This window comes from Grampus griseus (assembly GCF_964374135.1).
Source record: "Grampus griseus genome assembly, chromosome: 6".
Lineage (NCBI taxonomy): Eukaryota > Metazoa > Chordata > Mammalia > Artiodactyla > Delphinidae > Grampus > Grampus griseus.
In genome coordinates this window covers 90843767-90867219 of record NC_139000.1, presented here as the reverse complement: position 1 = coordinate 90867219, position 23453 = coordinate 90843767, and the positions used below count along the sequence as shown (strand labels likewise).

At 39.8% G+C, this 23453-nt stretch overlaps 2 pseudogenes across 2 annotated transcripts in view; one reads left to right on the top strand and one right to left on the bottom strand.

Moving 5' to 3' along the window:
- Positions 1–23453, bottom strand: part of LOC309823471 (RING finger protein 11-like) — a 44848-nt pseudogene that overhangs the window by 1847 nt on the left and 19548 nt on the right. The window lies entirely within an intron of this gene.
- Positions 57–21873, top strand: LOC309823719 (centrosomal protein of 78 kDa-like; annotated as a pseudogene). Its single transcript has 12 exons — positions 57–78; positions 1161–1385; positions 4497–4669; positions 4761–4833; positions 5887–5990; positions 6151–6256; positions 8044–8165; positions 17725–17802; positions 19016–19182; positions 19980–20146; positions 20469–20516; positions 21045–21873. The product of its transcript is annotated as a centrosomal protein of 78 kDa-like (transcript).

Genomic DNA, 23453 nt, shown 5'->3' with positions numbered 1-23453 from the left:
AAAAGCTCATAGAGGCAGGGGGTGGAGGGTGGGTGAAATGGGTAAAGGTGGTCAATATGTACAAACTGCCAGTGATAAGTAAGTCCTGGGGATGTGACTATAGTTAATAATACCGTATTGCATATTTAAAATTTGCTAAGAGAGTAGATCTTAAAAGTCCTCATCACAAGAAAAAAAGATTTCTACCATGTATGGTAATGGATGTTAACTAGACGTACTATGGTGATCATTTTTTAAACTGAAGTATAGTTGATTTACAGTATTATATTGTAATAACAATATATTAGAACCCAGTGATTCAATATTTTTATAGATTATACTCCATTTAAAGTTATTATAAAACATTGGCTATCCTTATAGCTTACTTATTTTATGCATAGTAGTTTGTGCCTCTTCATCCCCTCCCCTACCCCTATCTTGCCCCTCCCCCCTTCCCTCTACCCACTGGTAACCACTGCTTTGATATCTACATCTGTGCGTTCATTTCCTTTCCGTTACATTTATTGTTTATTTTTTAGATTCCACATGCGAGTGATAACATACCGTATTTGTCTTTCTCTGTTTGACTTATTTCACTAAGCATAATAGTGTTGCAGCAAAAATAGAAATGAAGTTTTTCCTCTCCAGAAAATAAGGAAAGTAAAGGGGACAGTGAACAGGCTAGAGAAGACACATAAACTGGCCTGAAAGGGTTAATCGATCCTAGTTTTATTTAAACTGTTACTGATTTGTACTGTCTGTAACTAGATGTAAGTTTCACAAAGCTAAATTACATCCTGTTCCTATCACTCCCTAGCTGTCAGTGTAAATTACATCCTGCATCTGGTGCTTAAGCTCCCTGCACTGTCTTGTAGCAAATCACCCTGTGTAGCTGTTTGCATTTCAGGAAGCAGATGGCAGGCAGATAAGGCAGAGGCAAATGAACCCAATTACCGGTCCGCCGGACCCAGTTACCGGACTGCCTGACGCCAGCGATGCCGGTTTTGAAATAATGCAAGAAGAAGAATGCAAGACCTTTACCACTTTGATCCTTATTACCACTCCCTGGACTGAGATGGCCGCCTGAGGGGCCAGGAGGCTAGCCGCGTCTTCCAGGCGTGTGTGGGCATCCTGTGTGCAGCCAGCGTCCCCGAGGCCACGCTCGGCCCATCATCACTGAGTGAAGCTGTGCCGCGACAGCACAGCCGACATTTTTCTGGCGCTGTGAGGACCTGTGTGCATTGCAGGATTCGGTGCCTCTGCCCGCCGTGGGCGCCTCCCTGTGGGAGGGCCTGCCGGACTTCAACACCCACCACCTGCGCAGGGTGGACTGGGCGCCGCCCCTGAGCACCCTCTGCCCCCGATCTGTATCCAGAGCTTCTTCCAGCCATGGCTTGGCGAGACGGGTTTGTACTTTCCACTTCCAGGGGCTCTCGTGTCGGCGCTGCGAAGCAGAGTTTTAGATGGTACAAAGTGGAGGGTGGGCACTAGAACCGGTGCCCAGTGCCCAGGTGTGCGTGCACTAGACGGGGCATGTGGCCTAGGACTCCTGCCGGCTCGGTGATCCTGGCCGAGTGCCTTAAGGCTTCTAGGTCTCAGTGTTCTCATCTGTAGCATGGGCTTAACAGGACTCACTCTCTGTGGCAGTTACAAGGTCACTCTCTGTGGCAGTTACAAGGTCGCACTCTGTTAATGCTTATAGACTCTACAATGTAGAACACTTAGCACAGTTTGGAGCATCCTTCATTGTTCCACAGATGTTACCTGGTCTGTTGAATGACTTTGCCTGGTACACGCCAAAGCAATTAGGAAATTGATATATCCCAGCTTCATTTCCTTTTCATTAAAACAGGGCTCAGGAAAAAAAAATTTTTTTTCAATAGTCCTATCATACAGTGGAAAGAGCACTGGTGTGAAGGCAGCTTAGGGTTTGAATTCCAGAGTTTATGCTCTCTGTGGCCTAAGCAGGTTTCTTTTGCACTACAATCCCCACACTTGTAAAATGACATTAAAAACCACCCTTTCTGTGGGTTCTTAGAATTAATTAAGCAGGTTATGTGTGTAGAGTATCCTGGCACTTGAATGAGTTGTCAGAACCAAGAGCTGCTGGAGAGGATGCTTCTGCCCTAGGTAATGTCCCCTTCTACTGGGCGGCAAGTAAACACAAGCACAGTAGTCAGTGCTAGGGAAGAAGTGAGTTCTGGTGTTACAGAGAACAGAATCTTGTTTTTTTTAATTTAATTTTTATTTTATATTGGAGCATAGTTGATTTACAATATTGTGTTAGTTTCAGGTGTACAGCAAAGTGATTCCATTATACATATATCCATTCTTTTTCAGATTCTTTTCCCATACAGGTTGTTACAGGATATGGAGTAGAGTTCCTTATGCTATGCAGTACGTCCTTGTTGATTACCTATTTTATATACAGTCGTGTGTATATGTTAATCCCAAATTCCTAACTTATCCCTCCCCCCCATGTTTCCCCTTTGCAGAGCACAGAATCTTGGAAGGGAAAGTTCAGGGTAGGCTTCTTGGAGGAGGTGCCATCCTTTCTAAGGATATGTAGAAGCTCCTGGGGTGGCAGGAGGGAGCAGTGTGTGTCAAAGTTGGAGAAATATAAGAAAATATGGCAAAACTAAGATACAGGACTGGAACTCAGTGTTTGGGAAAGAAATGAGAGTTGATACTGGAAACCTAGTGGGGCCCAACAGAAAGGGGCCTTGTTTGTCCTGTCAGAAGTTTAGATGTTTATCCTAAAGGCTGTGGGAAACCCTAAAGAACAGTGAGATGGACTTCTGGTTTAGAGACTCACTCAGACCTCCATGTGGAAGGCACTTGATTGGGTGCAGGGTGAATTGTAATCTAAGGGTCCCACTTAAGTTATAAAAGGTTGAAATGGATTTTGCAGATCCGAGAGAGAATGGGTGGGGCCTGGTGACCAGTTAGAAAAGGAAGGGCAGCAAGTGTGGGTGACGGTTTACAGCTGCATCTTTTTGTGAGATACAGAGCACAGTAGGAAAGGGATTGGGGGTGGGGAGAGGATCTTACTTCATCTTCAGTGCTTTAGAGGGGCCTGGTAGACAGGTCTGGGCCCAAGGTACAGATCTGAGCTTTTTGGGAGGACAGGTATTTGAAGGCATGGGAGATACTTAGGTTACCCACAAGAAGATCCAAAGAATCAGAGGTCTGAGGGCTTTTAAAGTGAGTATATTGAGGATGTTTATAAGCTGAAAGAAAGTAGCCAGCAGAGAAAGGGCATTAAGATCTAGGAGAGGAAATGATTGTTCATTTGTTTTCAAAAAGTTGAATACTTATCGTGAGCCTGGCCCTTTTCTAGGATCTGGGGTTCACACCATGTGTCATCTCTTCTGTAAGAACAGTTCAACTCATCCCCTGGTGAAGAGAAATTAGATTTTTCTTTGCATCCCATTCAGGTGTAGGAACTGTTCCGCACCTCTGAAGGGACTTTACTTAACCAGAGTAATAAGTTAGAAATCAAAAGAAATTAGAGCTGGAAGGCCACTGTACTTAATTTTGCCTAATATTTTACATTGATTGTAAGAAAAATTTATTGCAGAGCCCATTCTCTTCAGAGTTCCTTCACTGAACTTTCTTCATGTCTTGCATCCAGTGGGGCTAGCTTGTAGATTTTGGCCTCCTCCTAAATTTGCTTCTTCATCCACATTGCATTTTGCCCGGACTATGGCAGAAGCTCCTGGGTGGTTTCGCGGCCCCTGGACTCAGTTCCTCTAAGTTCATCTGCCTACTGGGGTTGAGTGATCTTCTAACATGAAAAGATAACGCCTAAAATAATGCTGCTAATGGCTTGCCCACACAGAGTTAGTGCATACTAGCCGCCCAGCGTGTGCTCTGCCCAGAGGCGTGTAGTCTGAACTGTGCTCTACCAATCCTCCTGGGGCTCTTTGGCCCTGAGGAAGGGAAGCTTTTTGTGATCACTCCCTTTATCTAACTGGTCCTTCAGCAGCGGGGTGCCTTTTGCTAATCAGTGGAGGCACCCTTACTCAGCCAGTGGTAGCCCCGGACCTCATCACCTGTGGGATACAAGCCATGCTCTCTCCCAGGCTTGATTCGACCAACATCTCTATTTTCTGTCCCTTCTCACACTTGGACCCCTGGCCTTTAGTCATCCCCACCTGCAGTGCCCAGCAGGAGTCAGGCTTGAGTGTCTTTGCAAAGGTGCTCCCTCTGCAGTTAATGCACCTCCTCCTCCAACTCTGCATAGCCTCATCTTTCTCGATTGTACTTCAGGGTTATCATGAAGCCGTCAGACATAACTTTTAGCTTCCATAGGAACCTCTGTGCATAAAGGTTATGGTTCTTTATCTCATGTGATTGAAATTTTGAGTTTACACATGTCCCTCCTTAATGAGGCTTTAAGGGCAGGAGTGGTTTCTAATCCTTAGCACAGAGCAGACGCTTTTTTTCTTTTTAGTTGTTTAACGGTGATAAAATGTATGGTTTATATCACTCATTTTACAATAATTTTGCTTTAGGTTCTGACAGAAATAAAGTTTCCAGAAGTTGTGTTCCTGCAATAAGAAATAAAGATGTGACCTTCCAGTTGTGTAAAGCTCTTAGACGCTGTGTAAGTGCGTCAGGTGCGCTAAGGAACCTGGAACTAAGTGGGCTAGTTGTGAGAGAAAGAGACGTAACTATGTTAACAAAGGTAAGCCTTCATTGTGTCCTGCCAACATTTGATAGTTGCTTTTGGGGCAAACTAAAGGGGTAAAATTTTAAACTGTTCCTCCCCATTAAAGGGATTGAATAAATCGGCCACTTTGGGGCACCTGTGTCTTGCGAATTGTCCAATTGGAGATGGAGGTTTAGAAAGTGAGTTTCAGTCTTGTTTAAGTCTCTTCCCATCAGACTGGTCTCGTGATTTCCTACACACCACGTTACTTCCTGTCTACCTTTTCTTGGTGGTGTTCATGCCTGGATTGTCTCCTATACCTGCTCAAACCTTGGTCCATTCTCATTTGTACCATGGAAGTTTGTCATGCTGGATACTGTCAGAATTAATCTTACTTAAGTCTGTGTTAAGCCATAAACCACATGTTTTGTATATTTTCTGTTTTTTGTGTTTGTTTATATTTTTATGGTTTCTCTTCAAGAAATATGGGAAGGGAAATAGCAAGATATAAAGAGCAAAAAAGTCATCATGATCTTTAAATTGTTAGAACATGTATCTGCAATCATAATTATACTGCACTGTGGTATGTGTTAAAATAGGAAATATATGTAACGTCCCGTAGGAGCAGCAAATTCAGTGGTGTTGGTGAGGGTGTGTCATGGAAGTAATCACAAAGCAGGTGACTCTTGATTGGGGTCCTGAAACATTAGTGTGTGTTCCCTGTGTCCAGTAGTGGTCTGGAGGGGTCAGGAAGCCTGCCTTTCAATTTGAGGGAACAGAGGGTTTGAGGTCCTCTCTCTTCTATTGCTCTTATACTGCATAGCAGCTAATAAAATACTGGGTTTATAGTTGACATTTAAGTCGCTGATTGATCATCAAGATTGGCATGTATCATTGGAAATGAAAATCAGAAGAGTCTTAGGCTTTTTAGGTTTTTCTTTTTTTCCCCTTTGTCTCAAATGTATGTAGTACTTTACAGAGTGGTTGGGAATAAAGTTTGCAGTATTCAGTGTATTCAGTTTTAGTACCGAAATAGAATTAAACTGTTGCTGTAAACTGGAATAACACTTCGTTACTGACAAGTTTTAGAATGCATCAGTTCATCAATTACCTGTTTGGGAAGATTGCAGTTAATGATTTTAAGAATGTGGCTATAAACCTCCAATTGACTCAAGAAAAGCAAATAAATCAAGATTGACAAATGTATAGGCTCTTCATCTTATTGTGTGTGTGGGTTTTTATTTTCCTTTTAGTTATTTGTCAAGGTATAAAGAACTCTATCACTCTTAAGACAGTAAACTTCACGGGGTATAATCTGACATGGCAGGGAACAGATCACATGGCCCAGATCATAAAGGTGATTTTATGTTTAAACTTTCATGAAAACATGTGATTGGAGCACATTAACATATTGATACAGATGGCAGTTAAATTTGTCTTTTAATACATGTGAGTGCATCTTTTGTTTTGTTGAAAGAATCTGACCAAATGGTAATGTGAATTGCTGTTGCATAAAGTATAGTGTTGAATCCCCAGTCTTTGCATTTGAGTTTAACAACTCTGTGGTTTTCTATCTTCTTCCTGAGACACTTAATCTCAGGTCCATCCTCGTCACACAGAGTGGTAAATTAGAGAACGATTAATATCACCATTTACAGAAGTGAGACTGAAATCTCAACCATACTGAACATAGGAACTGAAGGGGCCTCTCAGCAGTTCAGAGAGTTATTACCAAGCCAGTCAGCTGAATTCTGTTCAGTTTTCTCCATAGCAGAGCCTTCCAGGTCCTTCTTTTGAGCTTATATATTTTTATACACAATTCTGTGTGGATACTGTACATAATACTAAATAGAATTAACTGGGTTTAACTGGTGATGTATTTACATCAATATCTAGCTTCGTTTTGTTGATATCTTTTTCAGGGGCTTTCCATTCATCAAAGCTCGTGATGTATGTAATCAGTTGCTGGTGTGTAGCTATATTTGTGATATATAGGGCTTGAATTGGGAAAGGTGGATGGTCATTCTTCTTGCTTTTTAAACTGACAGAGCCTTACAAGAAGCACTTCCCTCTCTGAAATAAATCCATGTAAAACATGTTTGTTCGCTCTCCCAATGCAACTGTGTAGTTGTGTGGATTTGGCACACGACTGGCAGCCTTGTGGTTGTCTGTAAACAAGAAAGCCTGTTCTCCAGTCTGCAAATCAGCTGTTAGCCAGTAAAATGAACTTTACTGCCATTTCTGACCCCTCACATGGAGCTGTCATACTCAAGAATGTTCATATGTTTTCAAGAAACGTTGTTTATGGGCTATATGTACAAATTCCTGATCTGAAAGCCAATATAAAGCAACATCTCCCAAACCTCTGCTGTCTCACCAAGGCCACACACATTCCCTCGCTTCTGGCCTCATGGCAAGCTAATACTGTCACTATCAGATTCTCCTTCCCAGTGGTTCTGGGAGACTGCATAGTTGCTCTGTGAGAGGCACCTCTGCTGAGGTTGAGAGAAGAGCATCTTGGGTGTCAGTCCTGCCCTTGCATGCCCAGAGAGAAGGATGTGCGCCTTGTTCTCCTGTTGGGATTTTCCTATGCTGCAGGTTTGCAGCTTGTTGTCAAAATGATGTCCTAGTGACTTGTCTTCTGCATAGTTACATAATCCCAGCACACTTCTTTATGATCTGTAGACTTTTATGGGGTTGTGGCCAGGTCAGGTTTTAAATGTTTGGAAATGTCTAATTGAATAACATTGCAGTGACAGTGAAGCTTGACAGGAGAATTGTATTACTGTTACCCTAGTTTTGGCTTAAGGGTGATGAGAAGATGAAATTTTTGATGGGTCAGTTTTAGTTATGTATGTGTATGTTATTTACTTTTTTAAATTCTAACATCTGTTTTATACACAGCTTAGATATGTTGACTTTCTGATTATTCTTCTGATTCTTTATCAGTCCCTTTACTGATGTATTTTCCTCTGAAAAACTACATTTTCTTCCAGACTGTTTTTGTCTGATAGCGAAAAATAAATTTTTCATTTGCAGTCTAAAGTTGATCTGAGAAAAAATGGTTACCTTGGATCTTCCCTTGGCTTCTGTGAAAGAAACTTAATAAAATAATATGGGCAATTCCCATTACTAATCCTAACCATGTACAACAGAGGTCTGTACAGTAACATAGCAAAAATAAGTTACTGTACTTTTAATTAGTCATTGCCTGTTTTAGACTAAGGAGCAGTGAGAGACGTTTATAAATAATGATACCTCAGATCACTTTTGTTAAATGTCCTCTAATATTTGCATATTTGGTATCTGGCTTGTGTTGTCTTTTATACAATCTTGTTTTCTTTCTTTGCACTATAGTTTAACAACTCTGTGGTTTCCTGTCTTCTTCTTGTGACACTCAGGTCCATGAGAATTTCCTGTGACTGTGACAGTAGAGAGTCCTTCCTCCTCAGAAATTGAAGAGGTCGATGATTCCTCAGAAAGTGTTCAGGAAGAGCCAGAGAAAATCCATTTGAAACAAGAAGCATTGCCGGTACAAAGGTATCACTTTAAAGCTATAGAGAAGATTATTTTTCAAACGCAAGCCTGATTGCAACACTGCACAGCTTGTGTGAGGGTTCTGTTTTCTACTCCCATCTGCATTGTATCCCCTTGAATGGTTAATCTTAGACCAAGGTGAATGGTGGACATTTGAACTCTAAGAAATAAAAATCAAAACATGTCGTTAGTAATATATTTTCCTTTCCTTAGAACCTTAGTATATTAGATTTAGGGAGAACCTTAGTGATCATAAGATAAAGAAATTGAGTTCTGAATGAATATAGTCAGCTGATTCAATGCTCTTGTTTTACAGATGAGAAAATTGACAGTTCTAGTTGAACTCTCTTTTTACAAGAGGAAAATATGGCCTCATTTTAAATAAAAGTAAAGTTGAAAAAAGTTTTGATGTCGATATTCTCCTTTCCTAAAATAAAAAATATCAAGAAGCTACATTCTATTACCAAATAAACCTGACCTCTATTGTCATTCCATACTTTTGTTTGTATGGACAGAAAAGAAAAATTGATTTTCATAAGAAATTTTTGCACCTAAAATATAATATATTTATTTTATTTCAACTTTAATGAAGAGCTGAACATTTCTAGTAAATAAAGGAACACCATTTGGGGGGGACCTTGTCTTTGTGCTACAAAGTCCCATGTTTAATTTTTAAAAATTATTTAATATGATTTTCTTTTCGTATGAAACTTGACCGGTTTCAGAACTAATTATCCCATTATTGTAGGACTATGGGAATTAACTCTTTGATTTTCAAAAGAGAAAGTTAGATTTTTATTTTTTAATTAAAATTAGTGATAATATAGAGAAATTTTAAGAAAAAAACTTAGAAAATTATGAAATGTTAGAGTAGGAGAAATCTATAGTTCATGTAGTGTTACCCTCTTTCATTTTATAAATGAGCACCTACAACTTGTAGCACGTAAGTGGTTTATTAGTAAATGGCAGAGTACGACAAGACCCTAGAGCATCTAACCCGCATTCCTTGTCATTTTAGATGTGTTGTATTCATTTCCTTCATGAGTAGACCAGGAGATTGTATTTCTAATAGTAATGATAGACACTGGGGAGGACCAAGAAGTTTACACACTGGGACCACAGAATAGCAGATTCAGAATGCACTGAGAACCCTTTCAGCTCTTCTCCATTTTGACAAGACACTACAAGGATGGTATCAAAGTGTTTAAGTATATAAGCCCACAACAATCAAGGGATTTCAACATAGTTTTGAAAGACGGAAGACAAGTGGAAGAGTGTGAAACTGAGGCAGTAGGACAGAGGAAAAGCATCACCTAGAATATGCACAGGGACCACCTGCAACTGAGGAGGATTCTGACCCCACCTGCAGAAGTAGCCCCATGCTCAGATGCGCATGTAGGAGAGAGGGTGGAGTTAGTTAAAAGTGTGACTGAAATAGGGGAGCTCATTGAAGGGTTGTGTTTGGAGGAGTGGACTCCCAGCCCCGCCCTCACTCTCCTGAAATGAGATGATTTCATTTTGAAAACAGTGAAACTGGCGAGAACTAGGGCAGCTAGTGTGAGTTTTTACACCCTAGAAAATTGTGTTTGGGGGAGATCCTATTACAGTTACTCCCCGCTTCTTCCTGCATAAGAAAACCAATCAATCGTTGACTTCAGGGAGCTTTCTGCGCTCATTCTTAAATAGAAAATAACTGTCATTTGCCTGATAGTTGAGTAAAGCTTACAACATGAGAGAGGGGAAAAAGTGTGTAAACGTATCCTGGTAGGACCGGGGACAATTTAGGGAACAAAATAATTTAAGAAAAAACCCTAATTAGTATTCTGAGGGAAATTTAAAAAGAGCTAGCAACTATAAAATAAGGCTAGGGTGTTAATTAAAAAGAGAATGGTCAGAAAGCAAGAGAGTTCTCTTGGAAATGAAAATATGGTTGCTGAAATAACTTCAGTAGGAATCTAAAAAATTTCTCATTATATAAAAAAGAAAGACACAGTGGAAAATGTGATAGCAATATGTTAAAGAGGTTGCATCTGGGAGATGCAACATGTAACTATTAGAAACTCCAGACCCAGAAAAAAAATGGAGGGAAGCTGTCAAAGGGCAACAAAATTCCCCACAGCTTAAAGTAGACATCAGGCCTCTGATTGAAAATAGTTACTCAAGTTTTGAGCATGATGAACAAGAATAGACTCACACCTAGGCACCCTTCATTATGAAACTTTAAAATACTGAAAAAATAATTTAACATAGAATAAAATACTGACAGGATACATCCATTCCAGAGAGAAAAATACTGGTCACCTAAAAAGAAAAAGTTAAAATCTGATTTTATCATACTTGTCATCAGCACCATGGATCCTGGAAGGCATGAGAAAGATACCTCCAAAGTTTTTCAGGCACATAATTTTCACCCTAGGTGTTTGTATCCAGCCAAACTATCAGTCATAAGTGGAGGCTGAAGAAGATATTTTGTACACAAAGAAATTTGAAAATTTGACCTCGTGTGCTACACCTTAAGCTATTTATAGAAATAACCCAGCAAAATGAGGCAATAAACCAAGAAGGAAGGTAATAGGGGATTCAGTGCAGAGAGCAGCTAGTCTAGATTGGAGAGGCTTCTATTGATTGTGTGATTGAGAGCTTAGAAACACCTTGAGGCATATCATACTTACTAGGTATTAGGCACTGTTGGAAGGGAGGAGGGAGAGGAAGAGGAGAAGGAACTTGAACTCCAGAGGACAAAAGGCTATACTGACATAAACCTGAAGCAAACTAAGCTATGGTTGATTTTTAACCTACTATTGGTGAGGAAGAGAAGAATCCACTTAAACTTGACACTATAGATGTCCCCCTTTTCAGCAACACACGGGGGTAATGACCACCTATCTAATTTGTTGTCCAAACCAGAACTTGTCCAAACTCCTTACACTTCAATAGTGTAAGGAGGCACTCTAATGCTGTAACATCAGGACAACAGGTATAAACTGGAACAGCCCAAGGCGGCTTGGGGTATGTGGTCACCCTGCACAAGGGCAGTGACACTGACACAGTATGGAACGAGGTGTAGTCTATACACAGAGACAGTACATCTGCAGTGGGCAATATTAATTTCATTGTAATAATGGCAATACTGTCTTGGTTTGCAGCTTTTATTGTCAACTTGCATGTAATAACAAATAACTAACCTAAACTATACTTAGTATGTATTTGCATTAACTTGGTATGTACTGAAATGTACTAGTATGTACTTAGTATATATTAGGCTCTAAGCGTTTTTGCATATATTAACTCATTTAATCCTCTGAATAGCCTTATGAGGTTGGTGCTAATATCATTCCCACTTTTGTGAAAAGGAAGCTAAGACAGGGTAGGAACTTGCCCAGGCTGTACCTAATTTAGGGTTGGATCGAGGTTTTGAGTTTAGGCTCTCTCTACCTGTTGTCTTAAACCTTACTCCCTACTGACTCTCAAATAACAGAAGACTTAACTGCACATAGAACAGAATATAAATTTCAACTCTGACAATGTAAAAGCTAGGTCTGGAAGGTAGACAGGAGGTAGAAAAAAGGGAAGATGGTATGAATGTCCTCATTTTACAAAGCGTGACGTTGAGAGAGTTTATAGTTGATCAACAATGTAGGTTTTTAAGTATATCACTACAAGTCAAAGAGATCATGAGCAGTGGAATAACTAATGATGACATAACTTTACTGAGCAGTGTGGACATAGGAAGAGTGTAAAGGAACTAAACCCTTACTTAGTAAAATAGAAAGTGAACAGATAATGCCTCCAGCTTAGTCAGAAAATGATCATGTAAGAGTATTACGTGGAAATGGAGAAGAATTCAAAATAACAATAGTTGGACCTCCCTGGTGTCTCAGTGGTTAATAATCTGCCTGCCAAGGCAGGGGACATGGGTTCGAGCCCTAGTCCGGGAAGATCCCAAATGCCGTGGAGCAACGAAGCCTGTGCGCCACAACTACGGAGCCTGTGCTCTAGAGCCTGCGAGCCACAACTACTGAGCCCACGTGCCACAACTACTGAAGCCCGCCTGCCTAGATCCTGTGCTCCATGACAAGAGAAGCCACTGCAATGAAGAGTAGCCCCCGCTCACCGCAACTAGAGAAAGGCTGCACGCAGCAATGAAGACCCTACTCAGCCAAAAATAAATAAATAATAATAATTAAAAAATAACAGTAGTTGACGTAAACCTCATAAAAAAGGAAATCCAAACAGCCAGTAAACACAGAAAAGTGTACGACTTCATTAAGTAATAAGAGAAAAGTGAGTCAAAACCAATGAAACTACATGCCAATCAGTTTGACAAATACATGAAGTGTGGTAGTATCAGGTATTGTAGACCTGGAGTACTATGGGAATCCTCTACCCTGCTTATACTGGAGTATAAATCGACACAACTACTTTGGAAAGCATTTAGCACTCTCCATCAACTGAATGTATATAAATAGCCTGGGACCCAGCAGCCCTCACCCCTGCCCTGTGTAAATGCACCAGAATAGCCGGTACAGCAGGATTCCTGTCCATGATTTGCATTAGCACAAACTGAAAACAAACTAAATGTCCATTAAGAGTCAAAAATTAAATAAATTATGTGTATTCGTACAGTGGGAAAACTATCAAGCAATAAAATTGAATGAACTAGAGCTACAGGCTGCAATGTGGATGAATTTTTTAAACCTATGTTGAGTGAAAGAAATAAGATAGAAAAGACTTCATATACTATGATCGTCTACATAAAGTTAGATGACAAAACTAAACTCTTGTTAGGGATGCATGCAGGTTAAAGGAAAGGATTGTCAAGAAATGAGGATGGTGTTTAACTGGGAAGAAGGAAGGAGATTGTGATGGGAAAAGGATATGGGGGGGTTTTGAGATGCTGACAAGTATCAATACTTTCAGATTCGAGTACTGGTTATGTAAGTATTCTCTTCGTCACACTGACCGTTTTGTTCTGTGCACTTCTCAGTACGCATATCGTATTTTACAATTAAAAACCTGAGTAAAGAATCGGTCGCTTCTTGAGTGCTGGATGTGGGAGTGGGATGAGACTATTTCATTTTAAGCCCTTCACTACTGTTTGCATTCACATGTTATTCATTCAGCATTAATTGAACATATGCTGCGTACCATGCACTCTTCTAATTTTATATGTGTTTTAACTCATGTAATCCTCACAAGAGCTCTGTGATACGGGAGCTTATCTCCATTTTATAGATGAGGAAGTTGAGGCCTAGAGTTATAGAACTTGTCCAAGGTTATATAGCTAATGGGTAGTGCCAGGCCCATTTGCCTCAGAGAATCTGAATTTTTACAATATAATCTAAAAGAGAAATTTAATTGCTAATTATAAGAAAAAAACATTGCCATTAAAGAAGATGACAAGTTTACATCTATCCAGTTAGAGAAAAACACACAGTCTGTCTTTCACACACATACATCTTGTATTGGCAGGGATTTTCCTTATTAAGCAATTATTTATTGACCGCCTACGTTGTGCTAGGCACAGGTGCTGGGGATAAACACTTAATAAAATACACCCCCTATCTTCAAATAACTTGCACTCTACGTGAGGAAATAAGCCAACAGTTGTAGTAGAGGTTATATACCAAGTGATACATCGCTGATGGCAGTATAAAATCTCAGAAATCTTTTTTTCTTAATAGTAATCTTTTATTTATTTATTTTTATATTTATTTTTGGCTGTGTTGGGTCTTCGTTTCTGTGCGAGGGCTTTCTCTAGTTGCGGCGAGCAGGGGCCACTCTTCATCGCAGTGCGTAGGGCTCTTCACTACCGCGGCCTCTCTTGTTGCGGAGCACAGGCTCCAGACGCACAGGCTCAGTAGTTGTGGCTCACGGGCTTAGCTGCTCCGCGGCATGTGGGATCTTCCCAGACCAGGGCTTGAACCCGCGTCCCCTGCATTGGCAGGCAGATTTTCAACCACTGCGCCACCAGGGCAGCCCCAAAATCTCAGAAATCTTTTGGAAAGAAGTTTGGAGATAGGTACCTCAGAGCCTTAAAAATGTTCATTTGCTTTGACCTCAAACTCATTTTTATGGATTTCTTGCAAGAACGTTATTCTCAATACAGAAAAAAGCTTTCATGCGTAAAAACGGTTATTTTGTCTTATAATATTGAAAAGTTGGAAAGAATTTAAATGTGTAAAGTGGTTAACCAGTAAACCCACTCAGTGGAATATTCTGTAGCCCACACAAAAAAATCTAGGTTATGAATCCCCTGATTATATGAGAAATGATTGATTTCAATGTTAAATGGAGAAAAGGTGAACCTAAAATTTGATATCCAATATGATGGGAGCTTTGTCCCAGAAAAATCACCCTAGCCAGTGTACAGAAGGGAGGAAGAGAGAGCAGATGACAGGAAGGAAAATTATTCCAAAGCCTTATCATTAGTCTTACCTAAGTAATAGAATATCAAGCAATTTTACTTTCTAACTTTTTTGCTTCCATATTTCCATGTAAGGGGCATGAATTACTAATACTTTGTGGGAGGAGGGTACACTTTTTCACAAAAATTTAACACTGTGTTCTAATTCCCTCCACTAGAGGGAGAAACTATTTCATGTAATTGCACTTTGATGTGCTATTTAGAACCAGTCAAAGTTTTACTCTACTTTCCTGTGGTGAGGGTTTTTTTGTTTGTTTGCTTATTTGTTTAGAAATTCTTTGAAATCGGTTTTAGAAGATTTATTAAACCATTATATTGAAAGTAGAGGAATTTTGCAATTTTTCCCCCTTTTTCCCCATTGAAAACTTGGCTGGCTTTAGTCATGAAACATTAAAGAATTTGAAGTTCTTAGACTGTCAGTTTTTTAAACATATGATCTGAATATAAAAATATATGTTCATTGAGTAAATTTTTGAAAACAATGGACAACTCATTGAAGGAAATAAAAGCCACCTCTGCATGTACACACACCTAATCTGCTCTTTTGTCTGAAAAATGTATGAAAAATATTTTGTCTTATCACTAAATACTCTTCTGCATCAGAGAATTTGATTAAGCTTATGCACCATCTCCCAGGAAAAACGCAGAGATATATTTTGAATGTAGAACTCCTGAAGCCCATTCATTAACTCTGGTTGAGACCTGTTGTCATTATTTTCTTAGTGGCTTCATAGCACATTCCTTCATATGGTGAGCTGTTTTTGTTTAAACCAATCCTAATTTGGAGGCTCTTAGCTTTCTTCTAGGGTTTGGGTATAAACAATCTTATGACATCATGTTGGTAGATAAATCTTTGCCCACATCTTTGATTTCCTTAGGGTAAACCCCTGATGTAGGATTGTTGTTAGGTACCAAAAGCTACTCTCCAGAAAGTCATACCAGCTCCTCTCCCAATGATGGCATATAATAGAGTTCCTCATTCTTTAAGTGATTGTTCAAAGCAGCTAAAATGTATAAATATACCTTACTGTTTTCATAAGTGTAGGTATTCTGATTGTTTATCGCTGCATAGGAGACCACCCTGAAACAGTGGCGTAAAACAATGAAAATCGTTTGTTTTGTTCACGAACCTGGAAGTTGAGTAGAATATTAATTCTTTTACTGCACTCTTACTGACTGAAAACAATACCTATTTGACTAGCTCACAGTTCTGTAGGTCAGAAGTCCAGGCACAGCGTGACTGCGTTTCCTGCTCAGATACACACTGGAACATGTGGGTTCCCTCCCAAGAGTGTTAAAGCATGTGAAATTTAAGTGTAAGACACTGAGCCCCAAATGTTGGATGTTCACCATAGTTTGTGTGGGTCACAGAGCTGAAATCAAGATGTCAGTCAGGCTGTGTTAGCATCCAGAGGCTCTGGGAAAGAATGCCTCCAGTCTTCTTCGGCTTGTTGGCATAATTCAGATTCTGCAGTTGCAGGACAGAGGTCCCCATTTCCTTGCTGGCTGTCAGTCGGGGGACAGTCTCAGGTCCTAGAGGCCTCTCGCTTGCCTTCCCTGCCGCAGCATTGGACTTATTCAGAGCCAGCAATGGAGAGTCTCCCTCTTGTCCCTTTTGAACTTCAATTCAGGAAGAGTTCAGGTCCTTTTCATAGGGTGCCTGAGTAGGTCACATCCACCTAGAATAATCTCCCTATCTTAAAAAATCAACTGATTTTGAACCTTAATTCCATCTGCAAAATCCCTTCATTACAGCACCTAGATTTAGAGTTTGATTGGATAAGTGGAAGGTTTGTGTACTTCAGTAAGTAGGAATCTTGGGGGCTCTGTTAGAATTCTGCCTATTGCAAGCAGTGTCCCCACTTCAAGGAGCGAAGTGTCTTAGTTCCTGAAACTCCTAAGGGAGTTTATCAGTGTTCATTTTATTTCAGTGCCCTTGGTGAATGGGAAGACTACCACCTCTGTGAACAGGAATGGCACCCAGCTTCCTGAGTCCACAGTGTGGCTCTGCTACTTAGTGGTGTGACCTTGGCTGTGCTGCTCTACTTATTCTACTTCTCTGCCTCTTGTTTCCCTCATCTGGAAAATAGGGCTTCCCTGGTGGTGCAGTGGTTGAGAGTCCGCCTGTCGATGCAGGGTTCGCGCCCCGGTCTGGGAGGATCCCACATGCCGCGGAGCGGCTAGGCCCAAGAGCCTTGGCCGCTGAGCCTGCTTGTCCGGAGCCTGTGCTCCGCAATGGGAGAGGCCACAACAGTGAGAGGCCCGCGTAATGCAAAAAAACAAAAACATGGAGTTAGTGATCGTTCTTTCCTCATAGGGTTTTTTGTTTTACACATTTATTTTATTTATTTATTTTTGGCTGCGTTAGTTCTTCGTTGCTGCTCGCGGGCTTTCTCCAGTTGCGTCGAGCGGGGGGCTACTCTTCGTTGCAGTGTGGTGGCGTCTCTTATTGCAGAGCACAGGCTCTAGGCGTGCAGGCTTCAGTAGTTGTGGCACGTGGGTTCTAGAGCGTAGGCTCAGTAGTCGTGGTACACGGGCTTAGCTGCTCCGTGGCATGTGGGTTCTTCCCGGACTAGGGCTCAAACCCGTGTCCCCTGCACTGGCAGGTGGATTCTTAACCACTGTGCCAGCAGGAAAGCCCCCTTTTAGGGTTTTGATGATTAGATTATTTCATACCCAGGGAACTCCAGGAACAGTGCTTGACTGTGAATTGCTTTAAAAGTGATTACTTTTTAAAAACATGCTTTTGAATCTGCAATTAGGCAATTCAGGTGTGTTAAGCATGTTCATTAATAGGACTTCCTGCTGTAAAGAGAGCCACAAATAGAATTTTTCTTTCTTGGTCTTAACTTCTTATTTCTGACTTACTATGTTATATGCATATGCCTTTTATGGTGGGCTGCCACAAATTTATGTTGGGAAGAGTGGAATTTAAATAAATCTTACCTATGCTAATTTGATAGATTTTGATAATTCATTTCACTAGCATGGTATGATATTACCAGTAGCAGACTAAAATCTGAGTTCACTTCTGGCTCTGCCCCTAAATCCTGATGAGACCAATAGCTGGAAAGGCTTTGGGATATTATACTATGAATTAGTTATAATATTGACTCTGTTTGTTTAGGAAAACCTGGAGGAGTGACTAAAGCAGTTAAAGGAGGAAAGAGTAATAAGACTGAAGGCTGATAAACGAGTCAGTGAGGTAAACAAGTTTCTTCTTCTGCTTTAGAGAGTGTTTTGGTTTTATTTTGATTTGATTTTAAGCCATATACACATAATTTGTAAGCTTTAAAACTGTAATATGTTGCAAATTGGTTGTGTAATATGGACTTTTGCATTTACTGGTATTTAGTGATCATATGATCTATATTCTGGAAAGCATGTTTTTAAAAATGTGAAAATCTGGTTTTGTTATGTGTGTGTGTGTGTGTGCGTGCGTGCTTTTAGATGACATTAGCTTATTTCCTGTTCATGATTCTTTGATTCAAAAAGGCACTTTTTGTGCATATACTGTACACGATGAGACTCTCCTGGCAATGAATTAGGAAAGTGAATCATTTAAATAAATTTAAGATATTGGAAAACTTCTGAGAATGCAATGAAAGATAAAAATATATACTATGAGAATTACATTAGGGAATGTGCATGAAAGCAGGGCATAATCTAAAAAGTTCTATCTAAATATAATTTATCACAGGGTGAGTGTAGGGAGGAATTTTTGAAAGTGCATCCATTGGATTGGCGGACACTCATTCAATAAATGTTTAGCACCTGCTCATGTAAGGCACAAGGGGCATCATGAACATTAATGGCCTTTCTGAGAAATACTAGAGTTGAGCTTACAGGGGGTTTTAAGTGCATAGATGATGAGCGGAAGGGGAAGAGTGCACAGGGGGAATATTTTCAAGAAGCCAAAGAAAATATTGGTGATTGTACATTTAATAAATTGGGTTGGGTATGATTTAGGACTTTTAAACGTAAGCATTAGATATTTTGCTCACTAAAGTTAATTCTTAACATTCAGCAGAGTTGTAATATGTTTTATTCAAATCAGATTCTATATTATATTTTGTAATTTAAGAGAAACTTAAAGCAGGTAATTTTCTAATGTGGAATGAGGCTCCATTATGAATTGAACCAGTTAGAAATGTGATCTTTTGTGAAAAATCATTAATAAAACAATAACTTTGGTTTATTTATATACCACCTAAGTGTTTATATAGGAAACTTTGTTGGGTGCCTGTGGGTTTTGGTTACTGTGTGATATGGTCTCTGTCTTTACTGGTGGAAAGTTAGGTTAATTACAAATTAATTACATTTTGAGTGTTTTAGTTTTGTTCCTTGGAAATAGGCAAGACTACTTCTGACGACAATGAGAAAAAATCATGTCAGACATTTTTAGCCTTCTTTTATAGCTGGAACATGAAAATGCCCAATTAAGAAATATGAATTTCTCTTTGTCTGAAACCCTTCATGCCCACTCATTGACAAGCTTGATCCTGGGTGATGCAGGTGTTTTGGGCAGCATTGAGAATTCTTTTCAGAAGTTCCAGGCTTTCTTGGATGTCCTTAAAGATGCTGGGTTAGTTCATTTCTCTTCATGGCCGTTCTTCTCTTTGCGACTATAATGGTAGTTTGCTGAGGAACTGGAGCAATTTTCATCACTTCCGTGGCCATATTTAGTGTAATAATAGGTAATATAGTTGACTTTTTAAAATGAGGAATTAAATTTGTTAAGAAATGCAAATAGGGAAGCCTGCTTTGGTAGAGTGGGGAGCTCATTATAAAAGAGTAACCTGTAGATAATTAGTAGGTGTAGGTTTTTGTAAGGACTAAATTGAAGGCAGTTTTCATTGAAAGTATTCGGGAATGCATAAGAATTTTCCTATCTTTCACTTATTTTACTTGTTTGATAAGTCTGAATTAAAGTTATTTTTGCCTTAGACGTAAAAATTATTATTAATCTGCAGTGGTTCTCAACTGGGAGCAGTTTTGCTGGAAGAGGGAGGTGGAGATGGATAGTTGATGGAGTGGTGTTTTGTCAGTGAATGAATTGGTGTTGGTGTTGGGAAGGAAGGAACAAACACATTCTTGGAAACTGGAGGAAAGGTGGTAAAGAAGTGTGGGAATAGAGGTGTGACAGGCAGTGGACGAAATGCATGGTACATGTTGAAGCTCCTAGTGAGACAGTGGGATGTGTCTTAGAGGATGAATCTGGAAAGGGCTGAGATTTTGGGGGAGAGAGAGGCTTGTCTGGAGTAGGATGTTGGCTTTTAAGAGTTTTAGAAGTATTTCATGATTGTAGGTCTGGGGAAATCTAAACTGCTCTTATGTGATTATAATAACCTTTGTCTTTTCTCCTTTTCTCCTCTGGTCCAGGCTTGGGCAGCTGGCCACAATGGCTGGTACAGATCAGTCAGATTTTCATTTACTCTCGTCCCTAGATGAATTCTACTGTTAGTAGTCCATGTAAAGAAGAAAAGGGACTTGAAGAAGAAAAATCAGAATCAAAACAGGGTGCCCCAGGACAAATGAAAAATATCCAAGTAAGTGGACAGAACAGCACTTAATGATTCTAAGAGTGATTAGCAAAAAGGAAATGACCAAGTCAGGGAGAAAACAATAATGATCAATCTCTAATAGTTCACATGCTCAGGAGCTAGAAGACTCTGGAATCCTTTCCAAATCTGAGATTAGTAAATGTTTGCCCATTTCATGATACTGTATTGTTGTAAATAAGGAGACTGGAAGTTCTTTCGAAAATTTATGAGTTAAAACAAACTATCCTTAATGAAGAAAGAAAACATTAGAGAAAATATTCCAGATTGTAAATTATATAAATGTCTATTCTATTCATATTTTATTTAGGTTTCTATTTGTATGCAGTCAGCTTACAATGAAGGAACACTAATGAAGGTACACATACTGATATAATTTTTAAAATAAGTAATCCAGACATAGCTAATAGGTAACACATTACAGTGACTCACCTGGTTATGGGAATGGGAGGGGAAAACCTGTCAGCTTTTCCTCTAGCCTTACTTGGAGCCCCCATCAACCAATCTCAGACTGGTCTTGGGAACTGACAGCTTCAGAACACAGTCTGGTCACAAACTATATACTATTTGCATGTGCCTGAAGGATAGAAGAGAAATTAATTATCTTACAGAATAGGGTTTTATTTTTAGTGAGGGAAAGGAAATGGGTAATAACTACCCCAGTCACCAAAGTCTGAAAATGTAGCGGACATACCCTTGGATATAGCTAGGTTAAGCTGAGATCACTTGGCAAGATATAATTAGAAAAAAACTGGCTCTGAAATCTGAATATTGACTGTGTTAATAATAAGATCACAGAGTAACACTGAAGTTTTGAACTCTACTTTTTAATGGTTGGCTTTGTTCATCACTGAATTTTTGTCTTGTCTTTTGTTTTTCCATCCAGTTTCAGAAAATTACAGGTGATGCTAGGATTCCTTTGCCTCTCGACTCCTTCCATGTCCCAGTGTCTACTCAGGAGGCCTTAGAAACTTCCAAAGACAACCTGGGGGTCCCAGTCACAGAGCAGCGGCAGGAGTCTTTTGAAGATTTCATTGCTAGAACATGTTCTCCCTTCAGCAGACATCATTTCTGGAACTGGAAGTCAAAGAAAAGAAGAGGAATTATCTAGAAATAGCAGGTCTTCTTCAGAGAAAATGAGCAAAGCAGGTGAATATACCAAAAAATACTCTGCTAGGAAACAACCTGGGAAGGACCTGCATTCCTGCTCTGACTCACCTGTAAAGCGGAAAAGCAAAGGAATTGGGCAAAATAATTCTTTGGTTAATAAACCAATTAAAAGTGAGTCTTCGAAAAAACATTTCTGTTAAGAAAGAGAGTAGAATAGTGACTTTCATCAAAGACAACTAAAAGTAAACTCAATCTACTAGAACATTCTGAAAGTGATACTCCTGGATGTGACTGTGAATTTCAAGAAAGCATCCATACTCTATCACGCCTAACATAGGTCTAAATCTTTTAAAATTATGTTTTTGCCTTCAAATTTTAATAAATTACTTATGTTTTTATTATAGCATATGGTGGTTTCAGTTACTTGACTGGAAGCCATTAGAGAAAGATTTATCTATACTTTTTAATTATAATGGAAGTTTTGGTGTACTTTTCCTTGTGACACTTTGCACCATTCATTCAGCTAGTGTTTACTGAGGGCTTCATATGTACAGTACTTTTCTGGGTGCTATTGCTTTCAGCAGTGAACAAAATAAAGCCTTTACTCTCCTGGAACTAGCACTCTGTGTTGGGAGAAAACATAAACAACAAAGCAGGGTAAGGGTTAAAAAGAGATGGGAATAATAAATGGAATAGTTTTACCATTTGGTTAAATGTCTGTCAAACTATTATAAATCACATGGCCAGAAGCCATTGGGGTATTTTAATTCACAATAACCAGAGAGCCTCAAACATTTACCAAGGCACTTAACCGTGTTTATGGATTACAGCAACGCTCTGAGGTAAGGAACTGTTACCATCCCCGTTTATAGATGAGGAGTCTGAAGAGATATTATGTGAGTTGCCCAGAATTACACAGCTGTAAGTAAGTGGGAAGCTGCGATGTGACCCGAACACATGCTCTTTTTTTTTTTTTTAATGTATGGACTTTATTATGTTTCATTTGTTTCTGATTTATGTGAATTTTTTCTTTAAAGATGTTTTTTGATGTTGACCATTTTTAAAGTGTTTATTGCATTTGTTACAGTATTGCTTCTGTTTTATATTTTGGTTTTTTGGCCGCAAGGCATGTGGGATCTTAGCTCCCCCACCAGGGATCGAACCCTCACCCCCTCCATTGGAAGGTGAAGTCTTAACCACTGGACCACCAGGGAAGTCCCCCTTATGTGACTATTTTTATGGCAATTTTTAAAATTTTATTTTTTATTGACGTATAGTTGAATTACAGTGTTGTGTTCATTACTGCTGTACAGGAACGTGACTCAGTTACACATTTATATACACTCTTTTTCATATTCTTTTCCATTACGGTTTATCACAGGATACATAGTTCCCTGTGCTCTACAGTAGGACCTTTTTGGTTTTTTTAAAATACATCCACCTTTTTTAAAATAAATTATTAATTTTTGGCTGCATTGGGCCTTCGTTGCTGCACGCAGGCTTTCTCTAGTTGCGGTGCGCAGGCTTCTCATTGTGGTGGCTTTTCTTGTTGCAGAGCACGGGCTCTAGGTGCATGGACTTAAGTAGTTGTGGCATCGGGCTTAGTTGCTCTCTGGCATGTGGGATCTTCCCGGGCCAGGGCTCGAACCCGTGTCCCTGCATTGGCAGGCGTATTCTTAACCACTGCGCCACCAGAGAAGTCCCATGTAGGACCTTTTTGTTTATCCATCCTGTATATACACCAGTTTGCATCTGCTAATCCCAAACTCCCAATCCAATCCTCTCCCACTCCCTCCCTCTTGGTAACCACCAGTCTATTCTCTCTGTCCTTGGTTATGTTTCTGTTTCACAGATAGGCAGAACCCAAGCTCTTAATTACTTTGTTATCCTGTTTCCTTGTTAAGAAGAGAAGAAGGGTTTAAGGAAGGGACTGAGAGAGAAGGCAGTGAGCACTAGAAGTGCAAAACAGTGGGGCTGTCAGAAAGCACACCTGTCTCCTTCCCCCATCGTGAGCAGAATTTTTAAACGGCAGAGTATGTAAGAGTATGTGATGACACATCTCTGGATTAAATTATGTCTCCCTGGTAAAACATGTACGGATGAGTCTTTAGTTCATTCAGACTGAAAGGTGAGAGCAGAGAACAGCTGGAGTGTCAGATTTCTTCTAGAAGTTCCTGCCTGATTG